The sequence below is a fragment of the Gossypium raimondii genome, chromosome 10, assembly GCF_025698545.1.
Source record: "Gossypium raimondii isolate GPD5lz chromosome 10, ASM2569854v1, whole genome shotgun sequence".
NCBI classification, from domain to species: domain Eukaryota; kingdom Viridiplantae; phylum Streptophyta; class Magnoliopsida; order Malvales; family Malvaceae; genus Gossypium; species Gossypium raimondii.
In genome coordinates, this window is record NC_068574.1 from 12,905,365 (window position 1) to 12,926,339 (window position 20,975).

Sequence of the window (20,975 nt, forward strand, 5' to 3'; positions counted from 1 at the left end):
TATTTTATAACCCAATGAATCCTAGCCTATTTTATCCTTAATATTGCTATCTTTTTACACTAATGTAGCTGCATCAGTTACTTCCAGATTACATCCAGAATTGTCGCTGCAGTTGACAGTTGTCTAATAAGAACCAACCATGCATGAGCTATCCAATCTGGTATAACTTTTCTGTACGTACAAGTACAGAAGAATCCTGAGAGAAGGACACCTGTACAGTTGATGAGAACATAAAAGGTTGACGTGAGAGGAGGAAGGGATTGGGATTTTTATTAATTTTTTGCAAAACCACCATTCTCTTACCTTATTTTGAAGCTTGCGGCCATGGCAGCTTGAGCCTCCTACGGTGAGCCAACATGAAGACTGATGCAGATCCACTCCTGACGAGGAAATCTAAGTGCCGAACAAGGGGAAATGAAGAGATCCAATCAAATAGCCTAGGAGAAGTATTCTAAATTTGATTCTTTCTTATTTTTTTAAAAACACTGGTGATTACTCTATGTTTTCTACTGTATAGAAGTACAATGAATGCTTTGTTAAATGTTATCTTATTAAATCTTATTTTATTATTTAATCTTGGGAGTTTGAATGTTCTAAACATGAAAGTGTTATTGCAGTCACTAACACTAGAAGGTGCAGTGACAGTTTGAACTAATAAGCATTTCAGCGAAAGTTGAGTAGGGATTAAAGGAATTTAGTCCACTTATTTTTAATAGTGTCATATTGCCATCATCGGAAGGTGAGGTTAATATGCATGGTTAAGTCCCAGATTAAATAAAAGAGTGGTGTTTGGTAAGATATACATTAAATTTTATTGTGTCGACAATAATATACAAAGAACCACCATCCCTGTGAGATCGATATCCGATAGACTCACATTTGTCTACTATACTTGCATTGACAATGTACGATTGCACATGTTTCCTGTGACGTTAACAGCCAATCAGCTGCTTCTGATCGACAGAAGTATTACGCTGACCTAAGACATTGAGACATTGAGTATCAGGTTGGTAATAAGGTATTTCTGAAGGTTTCACCATGGAAGAAAGTTTTGAGATCTGGGTGGAAGGGTAAGCTCAGTCTGAGGTTCATTGGCCCTTATGAGGTTGTCGAACAGATTGGACTGGTTGCTTTCCGTTTGTTGTTGCCGCTTGAGCTAGAGCGTATTCATGATGTCTTCCATGTCTCCATCTTACAGAAGTAGATATCTGATCCTTCTCACTTTGTTCTTGTTGAGGAGGTCGAGGTTCGATTTGATCTTTCATACGAGGAGGAACCAGTTGCGATCCTAGATCGAAAGGTCAAGGTGCTACGCAATAAGATTGTTCCATTGGTGAAAGTTTTGTGGCGTAACCATAAGACTGAGTAAGCCACCAGGGAGTCGGAAATGTGATGAAATGTCAGTATCTGTATTTGTTTGATTCAAGTAAATTTCAAGGACGAAATTTCCTTTTTAGAATGGGAAAGTTGTAATATCCCTAAACTGGGTCTATTAGTTTCGAGTATATTTTTCGGGTTCCGAGTGTGAAATTAGGAATTTATAAGGTTTCTAGTCATTTTAAATTTAATTTAGGAGGTTAATTTTATTTGAAATCGATTAAATAATAATCTAGAAAATTAAAAAAATAATATTTTCAAAAAATTAATTTTAAAGATTTTAAATAATTATTAGTAAAATAATCAATTTGGGTTGAAAAAGAATTGTAAAATAATTTTTAATAGAGGTAATTTGAGTAAAAATTAAATATTAAGAAAATATGATTTAATTTTAAAATAAGGGAAAATTTAAAGTATTTATATGGCAAATAAACCTTAAAATTCAAAATTTTGGAGGGAAAGTATTAATTGTAAAGTAAGTGAAATGTGGGTGTGGCCATTAGACAAATTTCCCAATTTGTAAATTTCTGGTGGGTGGTTTTAGTTTTAAAACTAATGTATATAACCCACTTTTCACACATTTTACATCAGATTAGAGAGCTTTAAAATTCATTTTCTTTGCATGATTTTAAAGATCTATCATTAGGGAATAGATCTAACCAATTTCCTTCTCAAAATGCTCTCTGAATTCACCCGAAATTATTCTCAAAAGTAGCCAAAAATATTCTGAAATTTCTCAAGTTTCTTGAATCAAAATTTTCAATCAACGAATTTAGAGCAAATCAAAGGTAATCTTCAATCCTAAACTTGTTTTTATGATGATTAAAAATATTTTTACATGATTTGAGAGTTAATTAAAGAATTTTTATCAATGTCATCTTTTTCCAAGAACACATGGTTCTTTAATGGTGGATCTTGAATTTTGAGAGGAAACCCACAAATCAATGGATGTTCCAACTCAAGATGGATCTATTAAAAGGTTTTTTTATCTTATTTATCAAGATTAAACATGATTTGTGAGGTAATTTAAAGAAAATCAAATTTCATCATCTTTATGAACCGAATTTCTGAAATTTTGTGAGATTGATTTAAAGATGAAATTGATGGTATAAGTATATTTGGTCTAGTATTGATGATTGAAAGGGTTTAGGAGGGCTGGAGAGATCAATTTTGTGAGGAATGGAGTTTTCGACTTGATGTTACAAATCCGGTAAGGTATCTTTGTGAGAGGATTTCAATTAGTATAGTTAATTAAAATTCATGTTTATTATAACATTGGAAAGGTGGTAATGTCTACTTTATCTCTATTAAAGCTCTGAATCTTGAAGAGGACCGAGCTAACCTGAATTGAAGCTTGGATTTGCTTGGTTTATCACTTGTATGTGGTAGAATAAATTGTGTGGTGAGTGTTTCTAAGGGTGATTTGGTAAATTGACCCACATTTATGTTTAATTAGTAGCTTAATTGATGATTTAAATTGATTAATTATGGTTGAATGGCTGATTTTTGCCAGATTAATATTATATGTACAAGAGTTGAATTTTTATTGAATAATGATAAGTAAGCATTTAGGTGGTTTTGTTCAATTTAATTAGGCTAATTATATTGATGATTAGAGCATGGTTACTGGAGTTTTTGATCATGATATATTGGTGTGGTAATTGAACATTGGAAAATGGATGTTAAATGACTATGTTACATGTTACACAAGAATTTTGTCACATTAAATTGAGCACAATAATGATTGATTTATATGTTATGCTTGACTGGATATATTGGCAACATGCATGATGGATCCATTGGATATAGTTGGCATGCCATAGGATTTGTGAGTACTTACCTTTATTTGTGACATTGTGAGCATATGACTCTAGGTGGACTGATTTGTTTAGAGTAGATAAGGAAGTGTTGAGCACGAGTCTCCACTCATTGGGTTATTTGAGGAGCTATAAGGGAGCGTATGCTTCAGCACCCTCAACTCGGTGGACTGTATTTGATATTTGTAGGAGTTCAGAGATCCGTTTATCCAATGTATGATCACCTGATTAAGCCATGAGAAGTGTATGCCAGTATATTCATATGTGATTATTATTATATCATTCGATGTTTGTAAACCATGAATAATTGATTCTTGATATTGATAAAGCATATGGAAATTAAATTGACATGATTCATTATTATGGCTGATAATTGGTGATTGATTGGATGCTATTTAAGCTTAATTTGGATGTTGATTTACTAGTCATTTTTATTAACAATCACTGAGCTTTTTAAGGCTTACACCCTCACAATTTGTGCAGATAATCATCGGGCTTGAGGAGTTGAGGAGCTGAGCAAAAGAGTTCCAAGAGGTTTAGGCTTGGTAGAGACTTTATTACACGTTTAGAGACTATAATTAGGAATTGTGGAGCTCCCGGGAATTAGTTTAATTTTGGTTGTAATTGGACTTTGGGTATTGGACATTTTATTTTGAATGATTTTATAATAATTTGAGGCATGTTTGAGTTTAATTATTGAATGATTTATGGTGTATTTTTTCTTGATAACACGGTGATTGATAGCGCGGTGTGTGAGGCATGAAATTTATACTAACGATTGTTTAAATGAAGCCTCCGTGGAGTGGTTTACTAGCGACTAAGGTACGCCACTTGTTTGATTTATTCGGTGTTTGTTATGCATGAAATTAATTGCCCAATTCTATATGATTGAGGCTTAATTGATGTTAATAAATTCAACTAAAGATGTATGTATATGTATGTTAATTAATCGTAGTTAAATCGAGTTTAATTGACCATTAAAATATGCAAAATCGGGTTTTAAAATGAGGTTTTTGCATAAATAGGTGCAATGGTTTTCACATGGGCGTGTGCTTGTCCCCACCAGCGTATGGGTAAGTGACACGGCCATCTGGGTTTCGGAGGGGTGCTTGAAATTTTTTTAAATTAGTATTCTAATTTGTTTAAGTTACAATTTAGTCCTGAAAATTGATTAGTCTAATTACAGCCTTAGATGATAAGGAAACTTGGTAAAATTTTAGGATTAGTCTCTTAATGGGTAAAATTTGATACAAACGCACTTAATTTATAATTCAGAATAGGTCCTGATAGTTTGTATTTCTTATAATTTAGTCCCTAATACTATAACTTGAATTAGACATAGTAAATGAACTCAAGTTAAGCTGAAATTTGCAGGCTTGCATAATTTGATTAAAAGATGGTCGATAAACACTTAGATCTAAAATTGGGTTAGTTTTACCATAGGTGATAAAATGATGAAAATGCTAGGTTAAATTACATAGGAAAAGTTTAAAATTGGCTCATAATTTGCTTCCGCATTAACAAATAACTAATAATTAGATAAGATTGAGGTGTTATAAGGTCAAGGTGTGTCACTTAGGTAGCTAATGTAATGCTTCGAATTCGGGCCTGTCTATCTTAGTCGGGTTTGGGAATGTCACATAGCCATTGTTAAGCTTCAAAGGTTCGGCTACTAGTAAGGTAAGTTTTTCCTGATCCATTTTTCGTAAATTTTATATTTTTGAGATAGTGGAAGCTCGATTTAGTTAACCCGAGTATTATTTTTCAAAACTGTTAAGGTTTTAAAAAGTTCTTATTGATGATTTCTTGAATTTTTTGGTGTTAAATTGATAGATTTTAAGCTTAGATGTGAAAAAGGACTAGATTATAGAGTTTAGTTGTTAATTGTTCCATTTATGGACTAAAGTGATTTATTTGTAAAGTTGTTATGAGAATTTGATAAAATAGATAGTAGAGAATTTATAGAGGATGAGATTGAAATTGGATTATAAAACGAAGTTGAAATTTGAAAGACATAACTATTTCGATTTTAGGGACTAAATTGAATAAAATTAAAAAGTTTTAAGGTAATTAAAAAATACAATTGAACTGATACATGCTTATAAAAGGATGATATGAGATGTTTGGAATTGATAAATTGAATTGAATTATTTTATTGATCAATAATTGAACCAAATTGAGGCTAGTTGCGAAATGCAAAATTGTCAAATAGTCCTTAAAAGCTCATTTGGTTGTTGTTTTTCCAAGTAAGTTCATATGGAACTTACTAAGCTATTTCATGTTATGATTATATTTCTATAAATTGAATCATTATATTTGTTACATATTTATTTTGTTTTGCAAAGTATGATAATGAGGTAAATTGAAAATGATTATTTGAGTTTAAAATGCTATGTTTGAGTTTGATTATGAATTAAAGGACTAATTTGAATAGAAATAAGAATTTGTGTAACTTAGTGGTTATATGTTTTGACATTTAATTTTTTGGAATGTAGTATGTTATATAATGAAATGAGAAAAACTTAATCAAATCATGGAAGAGGAAAATGTTTCACTAAACACTTTATGGATAGTAGTGGTAGTATGAATTTGAAAATTCACCAAAATTCTAGGAATTGAGTTATAGGTTGAATAAAATATGAAATTAAATATTATTGAGTCTAGTTTTGCATAAAATCAACGATGAAAGCAATGGAATTTTAGATTATGAGATATAATACTTTTTATGAGACAATATCGAATGATTTTGGGTTCCCTTATTTTAGCTTTGAAGAATAATAATAAATTGTAGAACAATGTTTAGCAGATGAAATTTATATGCCTAAAATATTAATGAGTTTATTTTCAAAGGAAACAAAATAAAATATAATATGAGACTTTTACTAAAAGATACTTAATTTTAGTGAAGAAGATTCAAGCTACCCAAGAGACAGAACATTAGAGGTTTTAAAAAAACTAGTATTAATATACTTTGAAATAAATTCTAAAATTTTTATGGTGAAAAGTTTCATTGAGTCTAGTTTAAAATAAAATGAGGATCTTAATTTTGAACTCTATAGTTCCAAATATAAATAATTTAGCGAATACTACTCAAGAAGACAACTTTGTTAAAAGTACATGTATAAATAGTGAAAGGAGATTTCATGTTATATAAAATCATGTCATACTAAGACTAAAGATTCTTGTATAAATACTTATAAATAATGAAATTGGAATGGAGAGGAGGAGGAGGAAAAATAATAGAAGAATTACAAGTGAATTAATAGTTGATTATGATCGATCGAATCATATTGATGTGAATTTAATTAATTATTGAGATAGAGGATTAATTTGAATAAAAATGAAAATATTAAAACTAAATGAAATGGTGCAATTGGTTTGGAATTAAGACGGTATGCTATGTTATGTATGAAATGATATTACGAGTGATGAATTGATGATGTTGAGATCGATTGAATGAGAATTGAACTTGTAAGGGAATTGGATAAATGATTATACTATTAATTGCTTGGGTAGAGTTATTTGGACTATATGTCGATGAGCGCTGGGCACAACATTTTCTTCGATTATACCAATGAACACCGGGCGTAAACTAATTACTTCTGATGTTTCGATGAGGCACCGAGTGCCAAATGGTTACTTCGATTACGTGTCGATGAGTGCTGGGCACAATTTTTACTTCGGTCATACCGATGAGCGCTGGGCACAATATATTTTCTTTGAAAATTATTCGATGAGGCACGGGGTGCCAAGTTAGGGTGTTGGTTGGATTTGCATATCTGTTCGTGTCCGAGTCAAGTTAATAAGGATTTAATATGTAAAAATTTATAATGATAATGAAAAGAATTGTTAATGTGAAAGAAACTTGTAAACTGGATTTATAACTCCGAAAGATTGGTATGAAATTGTGACGAATTCAACGATTCAGTTTGAAAAATGGCATGTTAATAGATATATTCCTAAACAGCTGTTGGTTCATATTTAAGATGATTCATAAGACACGTTTATCATGAGATATTATGTGCTGATGATGAATTGATTTGTGATTGTAAAATTGAATGTGAATATATATTGAATTGTAATGAAATCATTATCATACGATAAGAACAATGTACAGGATACGAGTATGCAAATACGACCAAATTTAAAGTGTGATATGTAATTGAAAATAATTACATGATATGATATGTGAAAATGAATGGTTCCATCAGCGTGATATTATAATTGGAATTGGAAACTTGAAAATGAAATGAAATAACTTGACAATAAAATAATGTAATGAAATGAGTTATGTAAAATTGGTATGAGTTTACGACTTGATTAAAGATATCAAAATGAAATAGTATAAAGTTATGTCATAAATTGTGCATATATATATGTGGATCATGATAAAAGAAATATGTGAACTTCTGTGTGAATAAATTGGAAACGAGCCCTAGGGGAGGCTGAAATGAATATGAATGAGTCAACCAACTTTAGAAAGAGACTTTAATGGTTTATTGTTGTGGAATGAACATGGAATTGATTGTTATAATGTTAAGGGTATAAATTTTTTGTAACAGCTCGGTTTAGATCCTAGTCGAAATAGTGGTTTCGGGACCACAAATCTGAGCCATAAAAATATTTTAATATTTTTTGGTATTTGCAGTATGTGAATTAATATGTGTGAAAATTTCGTATGATAATTTGATCGTTTGAGTGCTCAATTTGATAAAAGGACTTAATTGCGTAAAATGAAAAAGTGACTTGCTATTTGTGAAAGTGCTATATTGCTATGTTCTTTTAATGTGGAGGCCTTAAAATGAAATTAAGCCATTAAATGATAGAATGGACGGTAGTGGACAACTATTTTTAAGTTTTTATATTATTTCATTAAGGTGCATATTAATAAGAAATAAAATAAAATAAAAACATAAAATGGCCATTATGTTCATCTTTATGGTCGAATGCATGAAAGAAAATAAGCCATTTTCTTAGTTTGAGGGTTCGGCAACTTGAAGATCAAATTCGGGAATGTTCTTTGTTTGGTTTTTGATGATTTTTATGTTTTTGTGATCGTTGCTTCGAGTGCTAGCAAACCCATGCTTTAATTTTAAGAATTGATAATGAATTTGGTATTTGCCATTGATGTTAGTTTGATGTTTTTGTGGTTTGATGATGAAATATAAACTTTTGTTGATAGATTATTATGTTTAATTAAGTGATTTTTGATAAAAATGTGTATTAAGGATTAAATTGAGAAAAGTGTAAAATTCAAGGTTAAATGTGTGAATAAACTAAAAATATGGGCTGCTAGTATGATGGGTAGAATTCGGCCTAACAAGGATTTGTGAAATTTTGTGTATTTTGTTTTATTTTGAAATAAGGACTAAATTGAGAAAAATGTGAAATGTTAGGGGCTAAAATGCAAATTTCCATTTATATGTTCTTAAAAGAAAATTGAATGGAATGTTGAATAATTAAGTTAATTTTGATATTAATTAGATTGGCAAAAGTGGAAATCGAATTTGGATCGGGAAAATCAGAAGTTATCAATTAATCGTTCCGGTCCGTTCGTGTCCGTAAGAGGTAAGTTCATAAGTAAATAAATGTTGTTAAATTTGAATGTATATATGTTATATGTGCTGAATTGATCTTTAATAAATATATGTGTATATGCCAAATTGAGTTTAGAGTTGGAGAACTAGTTACGAGCTTGAATCGATAGAATTACGACGTCCGAAAATCCCCGTACGAACCAGAGGAATAGTTAGGATACATATGTCATGACATAGGATTCTAATATGTGTTATTGTGTAAGACCGCGTCTGGGACGTTGGCATCGATTTGAGATTTATGTGTAAGACCATGTCTGGGACATCGGCATCATATTTGATTTCTTGTAAGACCCTGTTTGGGACAGTGGCATTGATATTGATTACATGTAAGACCATGCCTGAGACGTTGGCATTGTACGAGTTTTTTTTAAGCTATCCAAGTATCCTATTTGATTCCGAACGGTTCAACGAGCATTTTGAGAAATAAATGAGTATATGAATGTGCATCCGAATCAGGTATGTTGTGATGAATATGAATTTGAGCAATAAAAGTGAGTATGATTATGATTATTCGTTATATAATTTATGTGAAAATGAGATGTGAATATTAGCAAGTGAACTATGAACAAATGAATCATATAAGAAATGTAGAATTGTAATTGTGTTTTTTCCATATATGATTTAGGTACAAATGATTTGTATATGAAATTTTGATATGAAATGTGAGTATGATTAAAATGATGATATATATGAAATATATGATAATGAATGATGTGTTATATATGGTCATTATATGAAATAATGGTTCTATGTTTTGGACATAAGAATTATGAAACATGGAACATGGTTTTGATGTGTGAATTGTTATGGTTATTAGGACTTGGAAGTGTATAAAAAGAAATTGATATATTTTTTTTACGAATAAACTGTAATAAATGACCATGGTTCGGTTGGTATGTAATGAAATTGTGGAAGCTTAATCCTATGAATGAGCTAATGGTAGATATATAAATTTTAAAACACGGTTTATATGTCCATCCATAATTAAGTCTAGTGAAGTTACCTAATGTGGTCTTAAGAAATTACGATTATGATGAATGTATATGTGGTTGAGATTTGTTAAATTCAGCTTAGTTAAATTGAATTATAAACATTATTGAAATGATTTGTTTGCTTATGGCTTACTAAGCTTTCAAAGCTTACTCTGTGTGTTTTTCCTATGTTGTAGAGTTTCGGAGACTTGCTCGGGTTGGAAGTCTTGGGAGATCTCATCACACTATCCCGTACTCATTTCGGTAAATAAACGCTTTGAGATTTGGTTATGTGGCATGTATAGGCTAGTTTTGATATTTTTGGTTTTGAAATTTGTATATGTATATAGCCATGCGAAAATGACTTGTTCATGATGCAAATGTTGGTAATTATATTTGGTCATGTTATAAGCTTAATTGAGAGGTATGATTTATGGTAAATATGTTGTGATGTTGGTTATATGATTTGGCAATGAGAAGTGGTAAGTAGGGTATATATTCGGCTTATTAATTAACTCACTTTGGTAGCATGCAAAGTGGTATAATATGGTTTTGAAAAAGGGTCATTTGAATATCTATAAATGACATATTTTTTGATGTTAAGATATGAGATAATATGTTTATCTTATAGATTGGGTGATGGAAATTTTATGATTTCTTGAGTTAAATTTGATAACCGAGAGGTTGTTTATTTCAATTGTTGGACATTTGAGATATGAATACATATGCCTATTTAATGTTTGCTTCTAGTTCATTTTAAAAGGTCAAATCATTGATTCAATGAATGGTTATAAAATGTGTTATATATAGGTAGTTATATGTTCACTATGGTATTTGACTATTTAGGCTCGGTTTTGAATGACAAAGAATGTATATGATCTAATTGATATGGAGGTTAAATTGGATGATTGATTATTGAAATTATTAATTGGTTGTGTATATGAATTATAGGCATGATAATTGCATGCTAATTAGGTATGTGGTTTATGTGTGTGGTTGAATATAACATGTTAGATATGATATTTAGCTTGCAAATTAGATATTTTATGACTTGGCATTTGTATTCAAAATGGTTAAATTTGATTTAGTAAAATGTACATAAGGTTATAATGTTTAAAATGCTATGATTTGGTAATTGAATTTAGAAATGGCTTTTGGTTTTAGGGTGTTATGCACATGGTTGGATGATGTTAAGAATATAGTTGGTCATGTATAAAGTTACCTAACGTTTTATGTGCAAATGATTATTAAACTGCGAGATATGGCTAAATTAGTTTAACAGGTGTATGTATAATGTTTATTAAATATTACGTTTGTTATTTAGTTAATGATATGGGTTGGAAAGACGTGATATGCGAATGTACTCAGATTTATAAAATGGTATGATCGTTGATTTGTTATGGAATAGATGTAAACAAATGGGTGTCTCGATATATGCTCGGTATATGAAATGAAATATGTTTGATTATAAATTGAGTATTCGAATGTCATGGAAATGATGGCCATATGACTTGAATTTTTGTAATTCTGAAACATGTACAAACTGGTTTTTATATTTGATGGCTTGGCTTGAAAGTTTTGAATTAGCAAACGTAATTGAAATGGTTAGATATTGAAATATAGTTAGTATAAGAGAATGTTCGATAAAGCATGATTTGTGTGGTTAGGTATGTGGTTCAAATAAATGATTTTGACTTGTATGAATAAGAGGTTGGTTTATTAATTTATTTCGGAAAATTTTATAAAGGAGAATACATCACTGGGCCTATGAATTGTAAAGAATGTCTGTTCTGAACTGTGTTTTGTTTGGTAATGCCTCGTAACCCTAGTCTGGCGATGGACACGGGTTAGGGGTGTTACATTTTATTAGTATCAGAGTTATGGTTTAGTCGGTTCTAGGACTAACATAGCTAATGTGAGTCTAGCTACACATGTCATATATAACCTGCGATAGTGTGATATCTCCTGACTTTGACGAAAATTGTTTTGATGAGACAGATATGTTTTTCCAACTGAGCTAATTCTGGTAGTACAAAAGTGAATACTCAAATATTTGAGTGAAAATGTGTTGATTATGAGTTGAAACTCATAAAGGTAAGGATCAAATTGTATGACATGTTGTTATTGATAAATGTTGTACTTATATGAGCATATGATATATGATATTTGAGTTATGATTGCTATATGAAATGCTTTGATTGTGAATTAGTGATATGAGTTGGTATATGAACAATGTGTTAAGAATAAAAGTGATTAAAAGAAAAAGTTTATTAAATAATTTGAGAAAGTGAAATTAGTAATGAACTGGCTATTTGTGATAGTATGTGTTATGTGCATTTATGTGTAAGTTAAATTTGAGGCTTTACTACCCTCACCCCCTTATTAGTGAAATGTTATAATGAAATCTGTAAGATTTGGGTTGAATAAGCTCACGAGTGTGGAGTTACAGAAGTCCGTGTTTGGAAGATTGATAACGTGGTCAGAAAAGAGATTGAATCAGCAAATGAAGATAGTATTAAAAGAGATATTAGAAAGTTCTAAAAACTATTCAGATTATGTAAAATCATTGTTACAGAAGAAGTTAACTCCGATTAAATGATCTATTCAGAATTGGATAGTTGAATAATGTTTAAATGGATTGATGGTTGAGTGCAATGGTTATAGTCGGGTAGTTACTATGATTCCTTCTGGGCATTCTGTGCGCACATTTATCCTCAGAAGTATATATATGACTGTTTAATTTCATAAAGAAAATCTTATCGTATGAGAACATTAGCTAAACTTATTAATAGACGAAAACATCATTAACCTATTTGGGTTATGTTTGACATTGTTATGTATTTCTCTAATAATTTATTCCATTGTGTGGATATGAAAGTCAACGGTAAAATCTGTATGAGGCTAATATTTTGTTTCTACTGGTTATTGTTATGTTGAATATACATGAAGATCATATTGCTTCTGTTACTGTGGATTTCAATATTTATGAGTGACATTGTTCTTTTTGGACATTTTCTAGGATATTATCGGAATTGATATCATTCTATATGGGTTGTAATTTTCAAATATCCTGTGTAATTCCAAATGTTGAAATTTCGCTATTCCGGTTTTCTTATGATTCCATGTGATTATCTGCAAGAGATTTCTATTTGACAGAGATGACTATGTCTATTATGATTATAATTTCTGGCTTGAAATGTGAGAGTACAGTGATACCGTCCTCAAAGTTATAGAAGTTGTGTTTCTGCAATGATGGCTATTTAAATCATATTTTATTTTCTTTTCTGTATTCAAATGCTTCATTAACAGCCGGGATAATATCTATTTATAAGGTTGAGACATCATTCTTATTAAGGCCCAATAATTATTATTTGATAAAGGCGACTTCAGTATAATTTAGAACTTCGATGATTAATAGATGATACAACTTTATTATAAACTCTTTTTCTACTTATTGTGAAAGTTCGACATTGATAAAAGTGAAAATGATAGAGGATCAAGATCAATCTATATAATAATATGTTTGGGGTTATCCTTCTAATGAGAAGAAAGATTTCTTCGAAAAGATCGATTCAGTATTATCTGAATTATTTAATTGAAAAGATAATTGGGTTATATGTGTTTGAATATATCCATCGGACTGGAAATAAACTTTGAACATACATGTCTGAATTGAGGGATAGTCTGGAAGAAGAATTCGTATTCTTGAAGACAAGATATAGAATTATATATAACGGAATGGTTTTGTTGAAAAATATTCTTGAAGTTCTTATTTCTGCAAAGACATTTTTAATTGAAACATCAGTTTTGGCTCAGTCTGAGTCAGGTAAAGAGTTTATGATTTTCAGTCATGCGTCATTAAATGGTTTGAAGAGTGTTTTAATACAAGATTGTATAATGATATCTTGTGATTCCATACAGTTAAAGCTGCATGAGAAGTGTTATTCGGCACGCTAATTAGAAACAGTTGACATTGTACTTATACGGGATAGTTAGCGACATTGATTGTTTGCTAGTAATGTAATTTACTTGATGTGACTGAACGATTTGAATATTAGACAGCAAAGATAGTTTGAACCATCGAAGGGTTTTGAGTTAGTAATTGATTTTCATCCGGGGAAAAATGATTACAGTTATGGTTGTTTTAAGCAAGAAACTTTTGTATATTTTATGAGCGATGAATACACGATTGATAGTTAGTAGATAAGTTAAAAGTTAAATTGATGTTTATTCAGAAAATTTATGAAGCTCAGATATGTGTCAGAGATTTACAAATTAAAAAGGGTTCAACGTAAATAGACTTCTGATTCAGAATTTGTGATGTGGAACCGATAATTAAGTGTTGCTTTGAAATAGTGTGAGTATACCAAAAAGTTCTGAGATTGTACAACAATTGTTACAGGTAACTCACAGTGGTAGTTTGACTGTTCATATGAGAGTATCAAGATGCATAATAATCTGAAACAATGGAATTGATGAATGTGTAAGAAACGTGATATTTCTGATCTTGTGTTCAAATGCCTGAGCTATCAACAAGTTAAAATTGATTATTAAGTGTCTTCGGGACTATTACAACATGTGGTGATATCTGGGTAGTAACGAAATAAAGTTTTGATGAATTTTTTTATCGGGATTTTTTCTATCATCGAAAAAGGTAGATGTTATCTAAATTATTGTTAACTATTTGAAGAAGTCTCTCCGTACGCATTGATTTTCTCTTTTGACAAAACAGTTGAGTTATCCGTTTTTGTGTTGGTAAGCCTGTCTATGGTGTCAGTTATCATTCTTTTGGGGTGAGATTTGAAACTCATATGATAATTCTGAGAGAGATTACAGTAATCTGTGAGTATAAATTGCATTGAAATCGCGCAATGCAAATCAATTTCTCGAAATATTTATCTATCACTGTGTTTTAGAATTTCAAAGCAACTAAGAAAGATTGTTGCTGTTATAAGCAGTGGCCGAATTCTATTACTTCAAGATCGAGTTTTGTGAGAAAATGATTCACAAGATTAAAATCGTCAAAGAAATGGAGCAGAAAATGAAAACAATTTAATACAGTTATAACTAGTTTCAACTAGAGATGATGTAAAACTAAAGTCAGATCAGAATTTCAGTTGTGAGATTAAAGAGATTTGAAAGCTGAAGCTATGTGTGAATTTGAAATGTATGGTGTGGAAACAAATCCTTAATCTACTTTCTGGTAAGATTTTCGAGGACGAAAATCCCTAAGGGGGGAGAGTTGTAACAGCTCGGTTTAGACCCTAGTCAAAATAGTGGTTTCGGGACAACAAATCTGAGTCAAAAAAATAATTTAATATTATTTTTGGTATTTTCAGTATGTGAATTAACATGTGTGAAAATTTCGTATAAAAATTTGATCGTTTGAGTGCTCAATTTGATAAAAGGACTTAATCGCGTAAAATGAAAAAGTGACTTGCTATTTGTGAAAGTGCTATATTGCTATGTTCTTTTAATGTGGAGGCCTTAAAATGAAATTAGGCCATTAAATGATAGAATGGACGGTAGTGGACAACTATTTTTAAGTTTTTATATTATTTCATTAAGGTGCATATTAATAAGAAATAAAATAAAACAAAAACATAAAATGGCCATTATGTTCATCTTTATGGCCGAATGCATGAAAGAAAATAAGCCATTTTCTTATTTTGAGGGTTTGGCAACTTGAAGATCAAATTTGGGTATGTTCTTTGTTCGGTTTTTGATGATTTTTATGTTTTTGTGATCATTGCTTCGAGTGCTAGCAAACCCATGCTTTAATTTTAAGAATTGATGATGAATTTGGTATTTGCCATTGATGTTAGTTTGATGTTTTTGTGGTTTGATGATGAAATATAAACTTTTGTTGATAGATTATTATGTTTAATTAAGTGATTTTTGATAAAAATGTGTATTAAGGATTAAATTGAGAAAAGTGTAAAATTCAAGGTTAAATGTGTGAATAAACTAAAAATATGGGCTGCTAGTATGATGGGTAGAATTCGGCCTAACAAGGATTTAGTGAAATTTTGTGTATTTTGTGCTATTTTGAAATAAGGACTAAATTGAGAAAAATGCGAAATGTTAGGGGCTAAAACGCAAATTTCCATTTATATGTTCTTGAATGAAAATTGAATGAAATGTTGAATAATTAAGTTAATTTTGATATTAATCAGATTGGAAAAAGTGGAAATCGAATTTGGATCGGGAAAATCGGAAGTTACTGATTAGTCGTTCCAGTCCATTCGAGTCCATACGAGGTAAGTTCATAAGTAAATAAATGCTGTTAAATTTGAATGTATATATGTTATATGTGCTGAATTCGTTATCTAATTTATATGTAAATAAATGAGATGTAATTTATATGTAAATAAATGAGATGTTAATGATATGGGTTGGAAAGACGTAATATGCGAATGTACTCAGATTTATAAAATTGTATGATCGTTGATTTGTTATGGAATAGATGTAAAAAAATGGGTGTCTTGATATATGCTCGGTATATGAAATGAAATATGTTTGATTATAAATTAAGTATTCGAATGTCATGGAAATGATGGCCATATGGCTTGAATTTTTGTAATGCTGAAACATGTACAAATTGGTTTTGATATTTGATGGCTTGGCTTGAAAGTTTTGAATTAGCAAACGTAATTGAAATGGTTAGATATTGAAATATAGTTCGTATAAGAGAATTTTCAATAAAGCATGATTTGTGTGGTTAGATATGTGATTCAAATAAATGATTTATACTTGTATGAATAAGAGGTTGGTTTATTAATTTATTTTGGAAAATTTTATAAAGGAGAATACATTACTGGGCCTACGAATTGTAAAGAATGCCTGTTTTGAACTGTGTTTTGTTTGGTAATGCCTCGTAACCCTAGTTCGACGACGGACACGGGTTAAGTTTGTTACATTTTTTATTCATGATTGGTATTGAATTTAAAAACAAAAAAACTTTACGATAGGTGTTGGCATATAAATGGAATCGATCACTTCTATTGCAATGTTAAATGAATTGGTTTTCCAATTTATATGAATGACATACTAGTTGGATGTTACAATTTTCTTAACTTGTAATTTTGTTATTTGAATCATAGGAATATTACTGACTTCCATTGCTCCACATACGGTTTGTTTTTCATGCGCATTTTAGGTATAATTCAATATATTTGAATTACGATTTCAACATCCAGTCAACATCTTGAACTCATAAACATTTTTATATTTCGTTTTTATTCTAAGTTGGGCTGTACCTAGTTAAGTCTAATTTTGGTTTGTTCTTAAGTGAATGCTCCTGTTGAATGTGCCATGTGATAGATGTTTGGTTCATATTCAACCTCGATTAGTTCTTGGAGTTTTTGTGAGCTCGTATAAATCCCTTAAATGGTTTGTTATTCTGATTAATGTTTATTTGATTAAATTAAATCTTACAATGGTTTAAAGTTAAATAAAACTAATCGTAGTCACTTCGACGATGAATGTGACATCTTGTTGCTCAGACCTAGTGATCGGGTTGGGTGTAGTGTGTTACACTAACACTAATTATTGTCTAGTCAAAGCTAAGACCGTGAAGTTAAAAATAAATGTTATCACTTGAACAAACCACATTACCTTTTGGCAAATTCCTAAAGTAGATAAACTTCCCTTATCTTCCGTAGTTACATTTACTCTGCAATAAGTCTTGTAACACCCTTCCCCCATCTGGACATATGGTACGAGTGGGAGGTGTAACCTGAGCAAGTACTTATCGAGATATCAAAGTTATTTAAAATTTCAAAACTTAAAACATTTTTTATAAAATTAAAAAAATTAAATTTGAGTTAGTATGAGGACTTTAGAATCAATTGAATATCAAAGTAAACACGAAAGTTTACCCTATGCTTTATGTTATACTACTTCACTGTAGCAATAAAAGCATCTTTTGAGGCTAATGTCATTCCAACTTGTAAATCGCCGAAATTTGTAGAAGAACTCACATGACCGGGCCTTCTATGAAGAAGTTCTGGAAATTCTAACTCACTTTCAGCATCAAGGTCGACATGAAGTATGTTCCGTATCCATCGTCGAAACAGGGTTACAGAGTATTACCGGAGTTTACAGATAAAATAAGCAGACATTTCAAACAATTCATATCATATAATATTCATGTCAGAAACCAATCAAGATCAAACATATTGTCCCTTATACGAGCCATTGGGGTCCAAAATACGCATTAGAAACAAGTCGGGACTAAACCGGATACTCAAAGAATTTTTTTGAAAATATTGAAATTTTTCAAAGCTCCAGGGGTCATATGGCCAAGAGACACACCCGTGTCTTAGGCTGTGTCGACATTCGAAATAAGAACACACGGCCGTGTCCCAGCCTGTGTTCGTGCCCGTGTAAGTATACTGACTTGGGTCACACAGCCAAGCCACACGCCCATGTGCTAGGCCGTGTGAACATACTGACTTGCAAACCTTTACAAGCTACAGGGGACACACGACCGTGTCACCTGGTCGTGTGTCACACACGGCTAAGACACACGCCCGTGTCTCTGTCTGTGTGGACGAAAATAGGCTATTTTACAAGCCATTTTTCTCACCCAATAAGGCATGTACCTATAGTTAACATTGTGCATATAAACAAGCCATATTATGGCATCCCAAACAAGTAAAATCTAGCCTTACACATGTTGTATATTCAAATACAACCAATATGCCCTTAGGCACCTCAAATGACAATTATAAACATGTTTAACCATGTATGTAATCCAAGTAATCAACCAACTTTTATGTATAATTGCATTAATACACAACATGTAAACCATTTACCAAAACTTACCATTTGGTACCAATTGTACCACTTATTCAATAGCATCAAATACATATACACTTACTAAAGCATAGTACCAAATCACACCAAGTTATAAAACATACCTCATATTTATATTCAACTACTATTTTACCTTTCATCATTCAACCACAAATCATTCCACACATCAACATTATAAGGAAAATTATGCACATACCAAAATACCAAAACACAAGCCAAATAAGTGGCTAATCTCAACAAAAACACATATAGGCCAACATTAGCCAAAATAACCTATACATGCAATTATAATCTTAACCAAGACATTAAACTCTATCGATATAATCTCTGGATAGTGTGATAGGTCTCTGATGAGCTTCCAACCCGATCGAGCTTCCAGTAATCTAAAAAGTAAGGAAAAACAACTACGTAAGCAATGAATGCTTAGTAAGCTAGTATAAACTTTAATCATATCTATCCATTTCAAATATGAAATTTACACAATTTAAACCTTATCACTCTTTCATAAACACAAACATATTTCCATTTGGACACTTACCATTACAATGCATAACCTATAAATTAACATGGCATGATCCAACCAAAGCTTGGCCAAAACCTAATCCTTCACACCACACATATTAGCATACATGGTACAAATCATAAGCACATTAGCATGAATAGCCATTTAATCTTTACATGTATCACTTGAATCTATTACTTATCTTAACTTTCCTGCATCCTACCAATAAGCATTCATACTTTCAAACATCATCAACTCATACCTGTTCAGACTTTCATAGAATCACTTATTGAAACATTTGTTGAACCTCTCTTTTTTCATACCCGTTGAACCACTAGAATAATATCGAATACACGAGAATCTCTCACACTAAGTTCCAACATGTGATCGAAGCCACTACTATCACATATCTCATATTAGTGCTCTCTCTTGAGCCATATATGGGTCTGCTCACATAAGCTGTCAGTCATGACGCAGTTATACGGTGCTACTCACATAAGCTGTCAAGTAACGACAACACATGCCGAAAACTTAGCCACCGGTAAGACGTACGAGACCAGCACCTGAAACACGGTAACCCCTAATGACATGAAATTTGTATCCTATATATTCTTAAGGTTCAAACGGGACTCGATTGTCGTCGTGCGTTGTTAAATTTTCCTCATTTCATTATACGCTAAATTGTATAATAACATATATTTATCGATTTATTTTCAATAAAATTCATATAATAACATTAAATTTAATCAAAAATATGCATAATATAGTTCATACGAACTTTCCTGGCTAAATTGTAGAAATACCAAAGTTCAAGGGCATTTTGGCAATTTTCCATTTTCCTCGATTTTCTACCCGATCTTGATCTAAATTAATAATTTCATTCAATATATTAATATATACAATAAAAAATTCATTTCATGAAATTTTGTCATTTTTAAAATTTTCACAAAATTACCCCTAAAGTTGTACTTTTATTTAATTTAGCCCCTGAGCCTAAAACATGCAAATTAACCATTTTTAATTCAAACCCATGCTAGTTGAATATTCATGGCATTCATTACAGCCCAAATTTTCAATAATTTCACAACAAACCATTGTATTTTTACTATTTCAATAATTTAGTCCCTAATTGGAAAATTCATCAAAATTACTTAACAAAATACTTTTAAATATCTACCAAGATCTCAAATTCATAATTTAATAACTAAAATCATATAGATTCATCAATGGCAACATTCACAATTTTTAACAGTTTCAAAATCAAAGGTATGGGCTAGCTGGACCTAGTTGCAACGATCTCAAAAACATAAAAATTATTGAAAACAAGGCTAAATTGAACTTACATGCACCATTAAAAGAATGGCTGAAACTTGAAACTTCCATGGTTCTTTTTCTTTTTATTTGTGAAGAAGAAGTCACCAGAATAAATACAAACATTTTGGTTTTAATTTAACTTAATTTAATTATCAAATTACCATTTTGCCCTTGATTAAATAAATAAATAAAACACCAAAGTCATGTCCATATTTGTCCATCACATAAATATATGGCATAATTACCATCAAAGGAAGGTTTAATTTCACAATTGATCTTTCAATTTAATTAAATTCTAACTAAATAAACTTATTTACAATTTAATCCCAAACTAATTAGGACTACAAGAACAATTAATCCAAAAACTAGTGGATTCAATCATAACACGACCGCTTGGAAACCTTGACCATGGTTTAATTACTATTTAATTCCCTTTTCCTTTATTCAATTAACCATTTAATCACTCAAATCAAATAGTGATTAAATTTTACATCTTTTACAATTTAGTCCTTTTTAATTAATTTTCGAACTTACTCGTTGAATTTGGTGGCCCTGAAACCACTATTTCTAACACCAC